Source organism: Artibeus jamaicensis, unplaced genomic scaffold (genome assembly GCF_021234435.1).
Source record: "Artibeus jamaicensis isolate MK-2021 breed Jamaican fruit bat unplaced genomic scaffold, CSHL_Jam_final contig_3219, whole genome shotgun sequence".
Lineage (NCBI taxonomy): Eukaryota > Metazoa > Chordata > Mammalia > Chiroptera > Phyllostomidae > Artibeus > Artibeus jamaicensis.
This window is the reverse complement of record NW_026521761.1, coordinates 65,925-83,935: the sequence shown is the minus strand read 5'-3', so window position 1 is coordinate 83,935 and position 18,011 is coordinate 65,925. Positions and strand designations below refer to the sequence as shown.

The 18,011-nt window shown below is 33.8% G+C and overlaps 1 pseudogene; it reads left to right on the top strand.

Annotated features, from left to right (window-relative positions):
* Positions 1-14,680: 14,680 nt before the first annotated feature.
* Positions 14,681-15,867, top strand: LOC119045193 (serpin B10-like; annotated as a pseudogene).
* The last annotated feature ends 2,144 nt before the right edge of the window (positions 15,868-18,011 follow it).

Genomic DNA, 18,011 nt, shown 5'->3' with positions numbered 1-18,011 from the left:
ATAATGGATCAAAAGGTATAAATACATTAATATGCATATTCCAAATACATATTTGAATTACATGATATTATTTACACTCTCAGCATCAGAGATGTCATTATTTTTACTTATTGATTTGAGAGAGTGAGGCAAAGAAAGAGAAACATCAGTTTGTTGTTCCACTTATTTATGCATTCATTGGTTGAATCCTGTATTTGCCTGGACCCAGGATGGAACCCATAACTATGGTGTATCAGGGCCACACTCTAACCAAATGATCAATCTGGCCAGGACTCTCTGCATCATAGGAAAGAGAGCTCATCTAACAGTACCCACAATGTACTGTAATATTTGGTAATTACTTGCCAGTATATAAGATAAACTACATTATTACAATCTTTTCTTTGCATTTTTATTAGAAATAATATTGAATGTGCTTGTTAATTCTGATTTCTTAGCTTTTCTAATATTTTAGAAAATTTTTATAATTTTATCTCCTAATTTCTAACAGCTATAACAATGTTAATTAACAATGACTATAGTGGTCAGTGGTCAGCAGCAAAATTTCAGCAAGTGAATATATAGTACAGGACAATTATAACAGAGCAATTTGGGAATAATTACATTAGTTACAGGGCAGAAGTTAAAGGAAAATTATAAAATTACACACCTTTGAGGGGTTTGTAAACTTGTCATTTGAAAAGAAAGGGAGATATTTACTCATATTAGTTTATCCTAGAATCATTTTTACTGATCTCGGTAGAAAATTAATAAGGTTTCCTGTTTATTTTGGACTAAATTAAATTAAGGTCTTCTCAAATTGAATTCAAAATAATTTTGTAGATCATATCTTAACATGTATTTCTAGCTGTTTCCATAAAATTACAAAAGCTGGTTTCTTTAACAAATCAACAGAATAATTTCTAAAGCAATGTGTTGTTTTTTAATAATCAAATAAATGTAGTGCATTCTTTATTTTAAATTTTTTTAGTTATTTTTCAAGTACAATTTTCTGTCTGTTTCTCCCATCCCAGCCCACCCCGCCCCATGCTCCCCACCTCCCTCCCATCTCCACCCCCCTTACTTCTTGTCCTTGTGTCCTTCATACTTGTTCCTCAAAATCCCTTCCCTTTTTCCCCTTAAATTCCCTCCCCTCTCTCCTCTGGTCACTGTCCCCTTGTTCTCTATTTCAGTGTCTTTGTTTTTATTCTGCTTGCTTGTTTGTTTTGTTGTTTAGCTTCCTGTTAAAGGTGAGATCATATGGTATTTGTCTTTTAACACCTGGCCTATTTCACTCAGCATAATGCTTTCCAGTTCCATCCATGTTGTTGCAAAGGGTAGTAGCTCCTTCTTTCTCTCTGCTGCATAGAATTCCATTGTGTATATGTACCACATTTTTTTATCCATTCATTTACTGATGGGCACCTAGGTTGCCTCCAACTCTTGGCTATTATAAATTGTGCTGCTATGAACATTGTGGTGCATAGGTTCTTTGAAATTGATGTTTTAGGATTCTTAGGATATAATCCTAGCAGTGGAATTGTTGGGTCAAAAGGCAGGTCGATTTTTATTTTTCTGAGAAAATTCCATACTGTTTTCCATAATGGTTGTACCAGTCTGCAATCCCACCAACAGTGAACTAAGGTTTATTATTAATTTCCTTCTAGGCAGCACACATCTTTGTGATCCTCAACAAACTATTTTTCTGGCCAGTTTAAGTGAACAGAAGATGTTGCCGAAGCATTTATTTTAATATTCAAAGAATATATTATAAAGTAGCTTTTAATGACCTCAAGTGATTCTTCATAATTTTTAGAATACTGAAGATGGCTTGTAAATTTTTTACTCATCCATTCAAATTTGGCTTTCCACTTCACCAACTACACAGGAAATGCATAGAAAATGTACATGCTCAATACTCTGCTGGGACATATATAAATAGAGATTTGTTGGAAGTACTACAACTATCTTGTCAGCTTCATGGCTTTTGGATCCAAACTTCTCTAATTCCAAATTTATGAGCATGTGACAAAATCTGACTTATATTGCTTTGTGAACCAAGGGCCTTCCTATACTCACGTTAATAGACTGAAAAAATGGGCAAATGAGAAGTGTACCTTAATTCATCATTTAGATTCATTGTGTTTTAGAGCTGAAAGCATCTGAAGGACAATATATATGGTAAATCTTGAGGTTTTTGTTTCAGAGAAGTTTACAATGGAAACAGAAACAGAGATGTTTTATGTGTAGTAAACAGCCAGCCCACTTTCACTCCCTTTGTCTTTTCTCCTCTGCTGGCAAGCCTACCCACTCCTGTTCCTCCTTGTTCTAGTTTTTAGAGGGAGACTTTGTGGTGGGAAAATGCCAGCTTTATATATTCCTAAGCAAACTCCTTCAATTCTCTGAAACTAAGTTTCCTCATCTGTTAAATAAGGGGGTGGTGACAAAAGTACCAAAGTCACCGAGTATCATGTGAATAAACTATATTTTAAGTCAAGAGCTTAATATAATGCCAGTAAGTATGATAGTATTGAGTTGGTCAAAAAGTTCATTTGTTTTTTTTTTCTGTAAGATGGTTCTACTAGCACTTAGTGTCTTGAACTTAATTCAAAACAATTTTGTTACATTCTATTGTGGAAGTTGTCATATCAGTGTACATTAAAAAGAAAATCAAAATTGGTGAATTTTTGTGTAGCCATTTTAAGATGAGCTTGGAACAAAATATGCAACATTTTCAGCATATTATGCTTTATTATTTCACAAAATGTAAAAACACAACTGAAATGCAAAAAAAGATTTGTGCAGTGTATGGAGAAGGTGTTGTGACTGATCCAACATGTCAAAAGTGGTTTGTGAAGCTTTGTGCTCGAGATTTCTTGATGGACAATGCTTCACAGTCAGGTAGATGAGTTCCATGGTTGGGTAGATGAATTGATTTGATAGCAATAAACTGCCCATTAATTGAGAACAATCAACACTATACCATGTGAGAGATAGCCAACATATTCAAAATATATAAATCAATAGTTATTGGTAAAAACTAAAAATGTGTCTTCTATTTAATAAAAAATTATACAAAGATTTTTGGCCAACACAATAGTTAATAAAAGAAGCTGACTAATCTTTTCTTTTAGATTTCCCCTAGGATGTAGACCAACTATGGTCCATGCATTTAAACTCCACCCCCCAAATATATCTATTGATATCATTTTAGCATAGGGTTTACACTTATAAAAACACTTTCGTGGATATCAGTTTTTTTCAATAATGTGAAGTAACTGTTTCTAATATAGGATAGTTTTTTCTTTAAATGGGGTTAGAGTATATGAAAAAATTATGTAATAATAGTTATAGCATTCTTTAAAATATTGTTTTTATTTTAATATGTATTCAAAATACTGGAACACCAAATCCTTTACTTTATAGTGATATTATTTTCTTTTTAAATAAATTTAATCAGGAAAAAATAAGGTTGAATATAATTAATTAGTAGATAACAGTGACATTGCATACAAACATGGCAATAATTATAAATTTGGTGCATGAACCACTGTGATTTGGAAAAATCAAGCTAGGAAAATTTTTAAGGGATTAGAGATGATTGTCACTGAAAGTTTCAAAGAGAATATGTAATTATTTTATATTATAGTTAAGGATTAATGTCAAAATATAGTCCACCAATATTTTAAACTGTTTTTTATTCTTCTTTCTTTAACTTTTTTGCTTCTTTCATCCCTAAGCCATTTTTTTGTTCATACTGGTAAATTATATAATAGATATTTTCTTTCTCCCCATGAAAGATTTATCTCCCATTACAAATTAGTAGAGACCAAATGAAGAAAGAGTTTTGGGAGGTAGTCTTCATGTCATTTTCTAATCTAAAATAGGAACTTCAGAATGAGAGCTAAAACTCACTCTCCAGATTAGGCAATAATGTGAGTAAATACTCAACTTTGCAATAAAAAAGCAATTCTAGACACTCCAGAATGTGAATTTCAATCTAGGTCCTTGCCTTACTTTCACATGAGGCAATCTCTAGTACTTGGGATTAAACAACTCTCATTGATGTTCTTTTGATAAAACATAATCACTAATAATTTGCATAAAACAATTCAATTATCAGTTTGTTGCTTATTATTTCCTCAAAATAATATAAAAATGAAGTATAAGTATAAACCATTTTACATTTTTGTCAATAAAATTCTTCTTACTAATTCCCAATTCTAATTATTCCATAATTATGTTCTAAATTTTTCTGAAAAAATTTTCTCATTTATTTTCACTTTTTGCAACTCAAATAGTATTATTGGAAATGTGATTAAGATTTAGTCTGAGGATTCATTTCTTGCTAAAAGAAATATACCTTTTTAACTTGAGTTTCCTTTTTGAAAAAGCTCAAAGCAAATTTATTGGCAAGCATCTTCTTTTTGCCTAAGGCAAATACTGGTGAATTACGCCATATTAAAGAGATTATTAAATATTTTATTTTGCTTTTTTTTTGCAAAACATCATGAGCAAACTTTTACAAGGTTCTCTTTTATACAGGTTTATTTTTATAAACCCATACTAAAGCATTTTTCCTTCTCTTCCTAATCATATTTTTTTAGTATGTCTTTAATGCTTAAAACTCAACAGATAATGAATGTCCTCATGTTTCCAGGTTACATAAAAGTATGACCCTATATACTCTGCTAAAATCTTGCTCTGCTATATGTCCTTTTCTTTCAATATTATTTGTCATCTTACATCTGTTCTACAGGGGTAAAGTATATATATTTACATACAGTACCTTCTTCAGGAATGTGTGGCTATTGACAGAGTCTTGGTTCCTTTCTAATTTCAGCTGTTATCCATTCTGGAGTAATAGAACTAAGTTTGAGTAGTAATAGAACACAGATTTCTTACTAAAACATCATTTGATATATACATATCTTTTCATAAGTTGAATTTGTTCAGTTGGTATTTTTTTCTATGTTTGATACATTAGAGTACAATATTTAATGTTTGAATGTATACCATAGGCCACATACTGTCATGGCATTTTACATATGTTCTCCTAGTTAAACTGCCACAATTCAATGTTGTTTTATGAAGTTCATCACACATAGTTTAAATTGGCATATTTTTCTTAAAGCTTTAAAAATACTTTAATAAATTTGTTGGAGTCTAGAATATATTACCTTAGGAGAATTTATTTAAATACTATAAACCATGTATATGAGAAACATTTTTATTAATCAGCATAGTATTAGATAAGGCTTCTGATTTATAGTCAGACTCTCAGTTCATAAATCATTTCAGTTCTCCTCCTGAAGTTAGTTTAGGGAGGTATAGAAAAAGATACAACTTGGATAATGGTATTATACATAAAGATCTGTGAAATTCAGATTATGGTATTAAGGGTTCATATGCTCACTCTTCACTTTGCTCTGGTGTGGAACATAGACACAAAGTCATGTTTGATTATCCTTCTAAAAGCAATCCAAAGAAAAAGAAGCCAGAGATAAGAAGTCCAGTCATAATTTTTCCCATAGAGAATTGCCAAAAGCAAGGAGTGGGGTCCAAAAATAAAAATGGAAACAAGCACAAATGTGGATCTGAATGGGAACAGTTAGAAAAGTGTCCAGGTTATTTCTAGCCCTTGAGAATCACCCATACATGTTGTTTTAACATATGTAAGAGATGAGCACACAAGTTTGACTATCTTACCAGTTCAAGACTGACTCTAGGGGGGGGGGTTGGGGGGGGTCCGCCAGCGGTGCCAGAGTTAGTAGGTCCACTTTCCGTCCCTTTCCCCTTCCTTCCCCTAATTTTTTAAATAAAAGCACTTTATATGTGTCTTTGTTCAAGTGGCACTAGGGCTTTTGGTGACCTTGTGCTATAGGACACAGATTGGCAAACTATGACTCACAACCAACAGCTTTAGTGCAAATAAAATTTGATTGGAATGTAGCCACACCCATTTACTGACTCATTTTTTATGTTGACTTTGCACCATAGTAACAGAGTTGAACACTTGTGGCAGACTCTGTGACCCACAAAGTCTAAAATATTCATGATAGTGTTCTTTACATAAAATGTCTGCTAACTCCTGCTGTAAATATATATATATAGTAAATGTTCCCAACAAACAAAAGCATTAGGCTGGATTGCTTCACAAATGAATTTTACCAAACATTTTGAGATGTAATCTAACATGTCTCCTCAAACTATTTTATAAACTTCAAGAGGAGGGAAGGCTCTTACACTCATTTTATGAGGCCAGCATTATCCTAATTTCAAAACCAGATAAAGACACCACAAAGAAAGAAAAATATAGGCCAATATCCCTAATGAATATAGACATAAAATCCTCAACAAAATATTAGCAACCCAAATACAACATTGCATCAAAAAGATCATACACCATGATCAAGTGGGATTTATTCTGGGAATGCAAGCTTGGTATAACATTTATAAATCAATAAATGTGATTCAGCACATATACAAAATGAAGGATTAAAATGACATGATCATATCAATAGATGCAGAAAAAGCATTTGAGAAATCCAGCATCCATTTATTATAAAAACTGTCAGCAAAGTAGTGTTAGAGGTTATATACCTGAACATATTAAAGGCCATATATGACAAACCAACTGCCAACATCATAATCAACAGACAAAAACTACACACATTCTTTTTATGATTGGGAACAAGACAGGTATGTCCACTTTCATCTCTTTTATTCAACAGTGTACTGGAAGTCTTAGCCACAGTAATCAGACAAGAAGAAGGAAAAAATGGCATCCAAATTAGAAAGGAAGAAGTATCAGTTGTAATCTCTCCTCTTTCATTTCTGATTGTGTTTATTTGTGTCTTCTCTCTTCTTTTCTTGATGAGCCTACTTAAAGGCTTGTCTATTTTGTTTATTTTTTCAAAGAACCAACTCCTGGATTCATTGATCCTTAGAATTGTACTTTTAGTCTCTTTGTCATTTAGTTCTGCTCTGATCTTAGTTATTTCCTTCCTTCTACTTGCTTTGGGCTGTTTTTGTTGTTGTTCCTCTAGTTCTTGCAGGTGTAGAGTAAGGTCATTTGTTTGAAATGTTTCTGTTTTCTTTAGGTAGGCCTGTATTGCTATAAGAAATTTGAGAACCTAGGGGAAATGGACACATTTCTAGAAAAATATAATCTCCCAAAACTCAATGAAAAAGAAGTAGAACACCTGACTAGACCAATAACAGCAAAAGAAATTGAAGCAGTAATCAAAAAACTCCCATCACACAAAAGCCATGGACCACATGGATTCACAGGAGAATTCTACAAAGCATTTAAGGAAGAGCTAACCCCCATTCTTCACAGACTATTCCAAAAAATCCAGAAGGATGGAAAACTCCCAAACTCCTTTTATGAAGCCAGCATCATGCTAATTCCAAAACCAGATAGAGATACAACAAAGAAAGAAAACTTCAGGCCAATATCGCTGATGAACATAGACGCTAAAATCCTCAACAAAATATTGGCAAATCGCATCCAACAATATATCCAAAAGATTATACACCATGACCAAGTGGGATTCATCCCAGGGATGCAAGGATGGTTCAACATTTGCAAAACAGTAAATGTAATTCATCACATAAACAAAAGCAAAGACAAAAACCACATGATCATATCAGTAGACATGGAAAAAGGTTTTGATAAGGTACAACACCCATTTATGATAAAAACACTCAGCAAAGTGGGAATAGAGGGAACATTCCTCAATATAATAAAGGCCATTTATGAGAGACCTACAGCCAATATCATACTCGATGGGCAAAAACTAAAAGCTTTTCCACTAAGATCAGGAACAAGACAAGGATGTCCACTTTCACCACTTCTAGTCAATATAGTATTAGAAGTTTTGGCCACAGCAATCAGGCAAGAAAAGGAAATAAAAGGCATCCAAATAGGAAAGGAGGAAACAAAACTGTCACTGTTTGCAGATGACATGATAGTGTACATGGAAAATCCTATAGACTCTACCCAAAAACTGCTCAAACTAATTAATGAATTTGGCAAAACAGCAGGATACAAAGTCAATATCCAGAAATTAAAGGCATTTTTGTATACAAACAACGAATCAGCAGAAGCAGAAATCAAGGAAAAAATCCCATTCAATATAGCAAAAAGAAAAATAAAATATCTGGGAATAAACCTAACCAAAGACCCGTATGCAGAAAACTACACAGCACTGAAGAAAGAAATCAGGGAAGACACAAACAAATGGAAACATATACCTTGTTCATGGATTGGAAGAATTAACATCATCAAAATGTCCATACTACCCAAAGCAATATACAGATTTAATGCAATACCTATTAAAGTACCAATGACGTATTTCACAGACATAGAACAAACACTTCAAAAATTTATATGGAATCATAAATGAGCCGGAATAGCAGCTGCTCTTTTGAGAAAGAAGAACAAAGTAGGAGGGATCACAATACCTGATATCAAACTGTATTACAAAGCCACTGTAATCAAAACAGCCTGGTACTGGCATAAAAACAGGCACATAGACCAATGGAACAGAACAGAGAGCCCAGAAATCAACCCAACTCTCTACAGTCAATTAATATTTGACAAAGGGGGCAGTAACATAAATGGAGTAAAGATAGCCTCTTCAGCAAATGGTGTTGGGAGAACTGGACAGCTACGTGCAAAAAAATGAAACTTGAGCACCAACTTACACCATACACCAAAATAAATTTAAGGTGGATAAAAGACTTAAATATAAGCCGTGACACCATTAAAGTCCTAGAGGAGAACATTGGCAAGAAAATCTCAGATATTCCACGCAGCAACATTTTTACGGATATGTCCCCTAGAGCAAGGAATATAAAGGAAAGAATAAACAAATGGGATCTCATCAAAATAAAAAGCTTCTGCATGGCTAAAGAAAACAGTATTAAATTAGAAAGACAACCAACTGTATGGGAAAACATATTTGCCAATGATACCTCAGACAAAGGTTTAATCTCCAAAATATACAAAGAACTTACATGACTCCACTCTAGGAAGACATCGAACCCAATTAAAAAATGGGAAAAGGGCTTGAACAGACACTTCTCTAAAGAGGACATACAGAATATCCAGAGACACATGAAGAGATGCTCAATATCGTTAGCTATCAGAGAGATGCAAATTAAAACCACAATGAGATACCACTTTACACCAGTCAGGATGGCTATAATAGACAAAGCAACAAACAACAAATGTTGGAGAGGGTGTGGGGAAAAGGGGACCTTAGTTCACTGTTGGTGGGATTGCAGACTGGTACAACCATTATGGAAAACAGTATGGAATTTTCTCAGAAAAATAAAAATTGACCTGCCTTTTGACCCAGCAATTCCACTGCTAGGATTATACCCCAAGAATCCTAAAACATCAATTTCAAAGAACCTATGCACCACAATGTTCATAGCAGCACAATTTAAAGTAGCCAAGAGTTGGAAGCAACCTAGGTGCCCATCAGTAAATGAATGGATCAAAAAATTGTGGTACATATACATAATGGAATTCTATGCAGCAGAGAGAAAGAAGGAGCTACTACCCTTTGCAACAACATGGATGGAACTGGAAAGCATTATGCTGAGTGAAATAGGCCAGGTGTTGAAAGACAAATACCATATGATCTCACCTTTAACAGGAAGCTAAACAACAAAACAAAGAAGCAAGCAAAATAAAAACAAAGACACTGAAATAGAGAACAAGTGGGCAGCGACCAGAGGGGAGAGGGAAGGGAATTTAAGGGGAAAAAGGGGGAGGGATTTTGAGGAACAAGTATGAAAGACACAGGGATGAGGACTGGGGGGGGGATGGGAGGGAGGGGGAAGACTGGGCGGGGGGGGGGGAATAAGAGAGAAAGAGGTCCTCAGATGAAAAACCCTGTTGCCACCTTGATCTTGGACTTCTTGCCAGTACTGTGAAAAAATAAATTTCTGCTTTAAGCCAAAAAAAATAAATAAAACCATATACAAATTATGTAATACTACAACAAAAAAAGAAAGGAAGAAGTACAACTGTCATCATTTGTAGAAGACATGATAGGGTACATAGAGAACTACAAAGATTTCACCAATAAACTACTAGAACTGATCAATGAATCCAGCAAAGTAGCAGGACAGAAAATTAATATCCAGAATTAGCTGCAGTTTTATACGCTGCTAACAAATTAACAAAAAGGGAAATTAAGACAATAATCTCATTCACAACTGCTTCAAGAGAATAAAATACCTAGGAATAAACCTAACTAAGGATGTAAAAGACCTCTACACAAAAAGTTATAAGAACTGAAGAAAGAAAGTGAAGAAGATACAAATAAATGGAAGTACACACTTGTTCTTGGGTAGGAAAAATTATCATTAAAATGTCCATACTACCCAAAGGAATCTATAGATTCACTGTAATTCCTACCAAGATTCCAATGACGTATTTCACAAAGTTAGAACAAATATTTCAAAAGATTATATGAAACCACAAAAGGCCCTGCATAGCAAAAGTGATGTTAAAAAAGAAGTACAAATTTGGAGGAGTCACGCAACCTAATATCAACCTATACTATAGGGCCAGAGTAATCAAAACAGCATGATGCTGCCATAAAAACAGACCCATAGATTAATGGAATAGAATAGAGAGTCCAGAAATAAACCTACACCTTTGTACTGTTAATATTCAACAGAGGAAGTGAGTAGATACAAAGGGCTAAGGAGCATTTATTCAATAAATTGTGTTGCAAAAATTGGACAGATACATGCAGAAAAATAAAACTAGACTATCTTCTTATACCACACACAAGAATAAATTCAAAATGAGTTAAAGGCTTAAATGTTATATCGAAAATCAAAAATATCATAGGAGAAAATATAGGCATCAAAATCTCAGACATTGTTATTAGGAATATTTTATCAGATTATCTCTTCAAGCAAGGAACAAATGAAAAAATAAACAAATGGGACTTCATCAAATAAAAAGTTTTGCACAGCAAAGGAAATCATTAACTAAGTAAGAAAACAACCAACAGAATTGGGAGAAAATATTCACCGATACATCTGATAAAGGACTAATATCCAAAATGTATAAATATTTTATAAAACTCAACACCAAAAAAAAGACCCAGTTAAAAAAGTGGTCAAAGAACTTGAAGAGACACTTCTCCAAAGAGGACACACAGATGGCCAATGGACATATGAAAAAAATGTTCAATGTAACTAATCATCAGAGAAATGCAAAGAAAACCACAATGAGATGTCATCTCACACCTGTCAGAATGGCTATCATCAATAAATCAACAAAAAACAAGTGCAGACCATGATGTGGAGAACACTCCACAAAAAAGGAGAACACTTTTACACTGTTGGTGGTAATGCAGATTGGTGCAGCCACTGTGGAAAGCATTATGAAGATACATCAAAAAATTAAAAATTAACCTGCTTTTTGATCCAGTGATCTTACTTCTTGGAATATATCCAAAGGAACCAAAGACACTAATTTGAAAGAATATAAGAATTCCTACATTCATGCAGCATTGTTTACAATTGCCAAGAGAAGGAAGCATCCCAAGTGTTCATTAGTAGGTGAGTGAATAAAACAACTATGGTACATTTACACAATGGAATAGTACTTGGCTATAAACAAATTAAAATTTTTTATCCTTTATAACAGTATGAATGGACTTGGAGAATTTTATGCTAAGTGAAATAAGTCAGTCAGAGAAAGACAAATACCCTGTGATTTTATTCATGTGGAATCTAATGAACAACCTGAACCTGAAAGGTAAATGGTGACAGACTTATAGATGAAGAGCAAGTGACAGTTAGTGGGAATTGGAGGAAGTTAGAGGGTAGAGAAATTGAGCAAAAATGAAAAAGTTCTCGTGAACATAGACAACAGTGTGGTAATACTGCAAGGAGGTCACTGTTTAAGGAGACTAAATGGTAATGGAAAAAATACAATAAAAATTAAGTTTTCAAATCACATAAAAGGATATCAATGTCCTCATATTTCTCTTCTGATAGTAGAAATATATGTACATATACAGATATACACATACATATGTAATGCATGTACAATTGTATGTATGTATATTTGTATGTGCATTTTGGTAGAAACTTCCTTATATTTATTAATGATTCTTATTGACAAAGAACAGATGTGCTTTTTATCAAATTTCACTTCTAGGATCCACATATGATATCTATATTTTAACACATAACTTATAGTTTTCAAAAAACAAGGTGCTTATTTTAAAGCAGTCTCAATTTTTCCCAATATTTAAAATAATGATTATATTGAAACATTCATGAGTTGTAAATGTATTTTTGGTCCTATCTTAAATATATGAGTAATTAAATCTTTCTACTGCTATTACATTTAAGCTAACTGAGTATGTAATCATCATGGATATTATATAATTTCTCATTCTCTCGATACCATTCTGTCATCACAATGTTTGCATTTATATTGGGGACATTTGTTGATACTTAAGGTCATGCAATTGAGAAATAACTCATTATCTATGACTTTGAGACCAAGAAATGTTGTACATGACATTTAACCCATATAAGACATGAATGAACCTTATATTGACCTGGACCCAGGTAGATAGCCTTCCATATGGCAGCTTTGATCTTGTCAAGATTCAAAGATACCCAGTAGACACAGAAGACCAGATGGGAAGGAGCTAAACTGACTAGATATAATTAATCTTCTTGGGATTTCAGTATAAGAATGCAAATAATAGTAAGGATCATATAGTTTGAATTAGTTTAGATGTCCTCTTTTTAATTACATATGATTCTCTTCTGTTTCCATGTATGATACAGTAGTGGTATCAGATTTGCACTCTTATAATAAACAACAATTTATACTTATATTCTGAAGAAAATATAAGAAATGAAATTGCATAAAGTTTAGAACAAGACTGATTTTTAAGAGAAGGGAAACAAAGAAACCAACCCTATGATTGCCTGGGATTTCTGTATGAGGGCAGAGAACCTAAGCAAAGTACACCAGTCTCCCTAAATTACACAGTTCAGAGTTTGGTGAACTGAAGCAGCTAGAGTTTGATGGGCCAAGTATTGGAGAAAAGGGAACCATGCTCTAAAAGAACTCCAGAAACTGTAAGGGTCGCCTTGAGTCTTTGGCACAATAGTTAACTGTTTATTTAGAGGATGAGGATTCATGAAGCCAGCAAAGATAAAATATCAGTGAAAGAATGACTGTCAGAGAGTTGTAAGTGGAACAATTCTCAGAGCTCCCCAAAGGCTGTGAGTCATTTAAGTTTGAACCAGCTAAAGTGACACAACCTCATTAAACAAGGGAACATTTAGTAGGTAATCAAAGAAAGGTCACATAATATTGGTAGATAAGCTAAACAAACCCTAAATTAAAGGCTATTTTAGACCTGTCCTAGCAAAATTTTAAAACAACACTCAAAGGGTAAAGCTTAATTGCTAGTGAGAAAGTTTTAAATTCTTGACACTTTTTTAAGAAAATAAAAGTCCATTTGCTTTATATTTAAAACTGTAAAAATCCAGTCAAAATTACTATGCATACATAGTCTAGTAGATGGGGTAGGAAAATGTGACCAATGACCAGAAGAAAAATTATTTAATAAAAGCAGACCCAGAAATGAAAGAAATGATAGCATTTAAAGGTAGCCGTTATGAATATGTTAAATGATTTCCAGGAAAACATGAACATAAAAGTAGATAAATGGAATTTATGAAAGAACAAAGAAATGTAACTTCTAGAGATGAAAATACAATAACTAATATAAAAAATTTATTGGATGTATTTAATAGCAGATTAGACACTGCAGAAAAATCAATAAGCTTGAATACATAGCAATAGAATAGAAACTAATCAAACTCCAGCACAAAGAAAAAATATATAATAAAGGGAGACTCGATGATTTGTAAAACGTTATCAAGCAGTCTAATGTACATGTAGTGGAGTTTTGAAGGAAAAGGGGGAATAGGAGGCAGAAAAATATTTGAAGGGATAATGGCCAAAACTTGTCCACATCTGATGAGAAGTATAAAACCAAGTTGCCTAGAAGCTCAACAAACTACAGGCAGAATTACACAAAGAAAACTCGCCAAGGTACATCATAATCAAATATTTTAAAAAATGATAAAGATAAAAATCTTAAAAGCAGCCAGAGGAAAAGGCATATTAAATACAAAACAGCATAGATAGAATTTTAACTTCTCATCAGAAGCAAGTCTAATCAGAAGACAATGGTATGACATCATCAATGTACACAGAGAAAAAAATATAGTTATCCCAGAATTCTATATGCAGTGAAGATAGTCTTAAAAAAAAATAAAAGTACTGTAATTTTAGATGAGTGAGATCTGAGAGAATTTGTTACCAACAGATTTGTCCTTAAGGAAATGTTAAAGGAGTCAATTTAAAAGACTGCTTTCTTGATCTTTAAAATGTCATTTTTTAATTTTAATTTTTATTTAATTTTATTTTTATTGTTGTTCTTAAAAAATTCAGAGATGTATGCTCTTCCCTATAGAGATGGCTTCTACAGTGTGGAGAAGGATTCAGCACAGGGATCCTGGCAGCTGAACTTTCAACTGTCTCACCAGAGCCACCAGCCCCAGGCTTTCCTCAAGCCCCTCTAGTCCACTCTGTCCTCCCTTTGTTGGAGCCCAGATCTTCCCAATGGATTCTCTAACAAAATCAATCAACCAATTTGCCCTGGACTTCAGCAAAAAGCTAGCGGAATCCGCTGAGGGTAACAATATTTTGTTTTCTCCTGGGGTATCCTTGGCCACGGTGCATTTGGGCACCGAAGGTACCACTGCAGCCCAAATAGCCCAGGTACATCAATTTAACAGAGATCAGGACATGATATCTTATCCTGACAGTGAAAAAAAAAGGAAAACCGATGTCAGCTTGGGGAAGGTTAAAGAAATACACTTGGATTTCCGGACACTCATCTCTGAAATCACCAGTCCCAGCGATGTCTATGTACTTAAAACAGCCAACAGCATATACAGAGAGAAAACTTATCCATTTCATAATAAATATTTAGAAGACATAAAAACATACTTTGGTACAAAGCCACATTTGTTTAACTTTTTGGAAGCTTCAGATCAAATCAGAAAGGAGATCAAGTCTTGGGTGAGAAGTCGTACTGAAGGAAAAACCCTGAATCTCTTACCTGACGATTGCAGTGGATTCTACAACCAGAATAGTTTAGTTGAACACCCTATACTTTAAAGGAATCTGGGGACATCAGTTCTCAGTTCAATACACTATGGAGAAGCCTTCCAGAATAAAGAAAACTACAGGGAAACAGGTGCAAATGATGTCCATAAAAGAAAACTTCCCATTTTTCACATAGAGAAGCCCCAAGACATCAGCCTTCACTCTACTACAAGAGCCGTAACCTCAGCCTATTCATACAGCTGTGGGAAAGACATCAGTGGGCTGGATCAGCTGGAAGAGGCCGTCACCTACGAGCAGATGAGTAAATGAACCAACGCAGACATGATGGAGCTGTACAACGTGAAGCTGCACCTGTCCAAGTTCAAGCTGGAAGAGACTTATGATCTCAAGTAAGCCCTGAACAGCATGGGAATGAGGGGCGCCTTTCACCAGAGCAAGGCTTATTTCCCAGGGATGTCGGGCAGAGAGACACCTGTTTCTATCCAATGTTTCCCACAAGTCTATTGTGGAAATAAATGAACAAGGGATGAAGACTGCAAGTGGGTACTGGGAGTGAGGCAGGTTTTCAAGTTAGACTCCTGTCCATTGAACTCAATGCAGACCACCCATTCCTCTTCTCCATCAGGCACAAGAAAAACAATAGCATTCTTTTCTAAGGGAGACTCTGCTCCCCCTAAACCAGAACGTCTCACATCAAACAAGACGATTTTATGATGTGAAAAATACATCATAAGATGGAATAACAGTCATAATAAAAACTAGTGTGTCATCTAGATTTTTCTGACATTTGAATATTAGCAATTAAGTCTTGAAATAATGTATCTAGTCATATCTTTATACCTAGAGAGAACAGCAAATTTTATTTTTACCACTAAACATTTTGTCTTAATGTGAATTTTATTTACATTTCAGAAATACTATGTAATTGAATTGAATGCTTTATAGTTCTTGAGCTGTTGGTTACGGTGTTGTCACATATATTTTACATGTATTATTTATTGAAGAATATTTTATAAAGGCAATATATTGATAAACAAAAAAATTAAATGTCTTAAAAGCAATTGCTTGAAGTAAAAATAACAATAATGCATTAGAAGTTTATAACACATGTAGAAGTAAAATTAATGACAACAGCAGAGATTTTACATTGTATGTGATATGATATAATATTACTGACTTCCCCTCTGTTAAGAAGTAGAGCATATATATGAAACCTTTGTAAGTAGAAATGGCATAATGCATTATGCCACTTCACTTTGCAAAAACCTTCATTAGTAGTATTTGTTTTTGCTAACTGAAAAATCCAACGAGGATTTTCACTTTTATGGAAATAGCCATTGCCTGTCTATGGCTGTTGAGGGTAGCTGTTGAGAAGTTAAAGATGCATCTGTGATCCCAGAGCAACCACTAAAAAATAAAGCAAGTTAAGTAGAGCTGAAAAAGCTAATAGGTTGTTGGAGAAGCTTAATCAAAATTTTAAAAGGAAACTCAATCCAAAAGAAAGCAGAAGAATAGGGGAAACAGAACAAAGAGCAAATGTGACAGGTAGAAAACAATGGGTTAAGAAGGCAAACTAAGAGCAACATTGTAATATTAAATGTAAATGGTCATATAGAGACAATTGTGGCAAGCCTGTGTCCTGATGAGCCAACATAATTATTGGTACCAAACATTATTTTCTTTTGCAACATTTCCTCCAAAATATATTTTATTATAATAAACTAATGGTAATACATAGGATACAATAATTTGGGAATGAAGTTTTAATTTTCTCAGAGATTAATTTCATGAAATATAATTAAATTTTAAAAATCATTGCACATAAAATTAACTACACACAAAACAAAATTACTTAAAAGAGAGAAAAAAGGTTTCAAAAGTCTAATATCATTTTCCTATAAGAATTGAAGAAAAATCTTAAACATTTAAGTGCTGACCATCGAAGGTTATAGACGTGTGTTCTGGTTCCAACACTGTTCCCAAGAACTGTATAACTTTGTCTGTATCATGTAACCTCTGTAACATCTTTTTCCTCTTCCATAACATGAGGGGCTGTTTGTATCATTCATGTACTTTGGAAGCAAAACTCAAATTAATGCACAATTAATATATCATTAATGATCTAATATTTAAAATGTATTCTTGCTTTTATTGTTATTTTTGGCTTCAGGAATTAGAAAAGTACAGTCTGGAATTGAGACATAATGTAAGTTTAGTGTGATTACGTCTTTCAGATACTAGACTTTGGATACTCAAGCATCAGACTTTTGAACTAAAAAATTATTTCTCCCTGAACTGTTGTCCATTTGATTTTCAAATGTCTTTTTACATCTCCATTTGCCTTGTGCTATTGGCATTTACATTTGACCACTATTACTAGATTCTGCTTGTGAATCTGTTTTACAACCTGTCTTACACCAAGGTAAATGGACTATTCTGCTAAATCAGGTAATCTCTTTGTTCTGTAGCTGCAGAAAGGAAAGTGACATCACCCTTGGTCCTGATGCCTTTGACTGTCACTCACCCCACTCCTTAACCATTCTCCTGAGCTTCTCATCCACTAGGATAGTTTTTGAAAAACAAGTTCAAGTCACTGACCATGAACGCTAAGAACATAGAAAGCAAATACGTCATCTGTTATTCTAAGATGTGCTTTAAACATGACTCGGAAGTCTAAATATAAGGTAGTTGAGAAGGAGAAAAGGAGATCCAGGAGCAAACATGTTAGAGACACACTGGGGTGATTAAGGCAAAACAAATTTCTTGACTGCAAGACTTATTAGAATTTTCCATATGGTAATGAGATTATGAAGGGGCAATA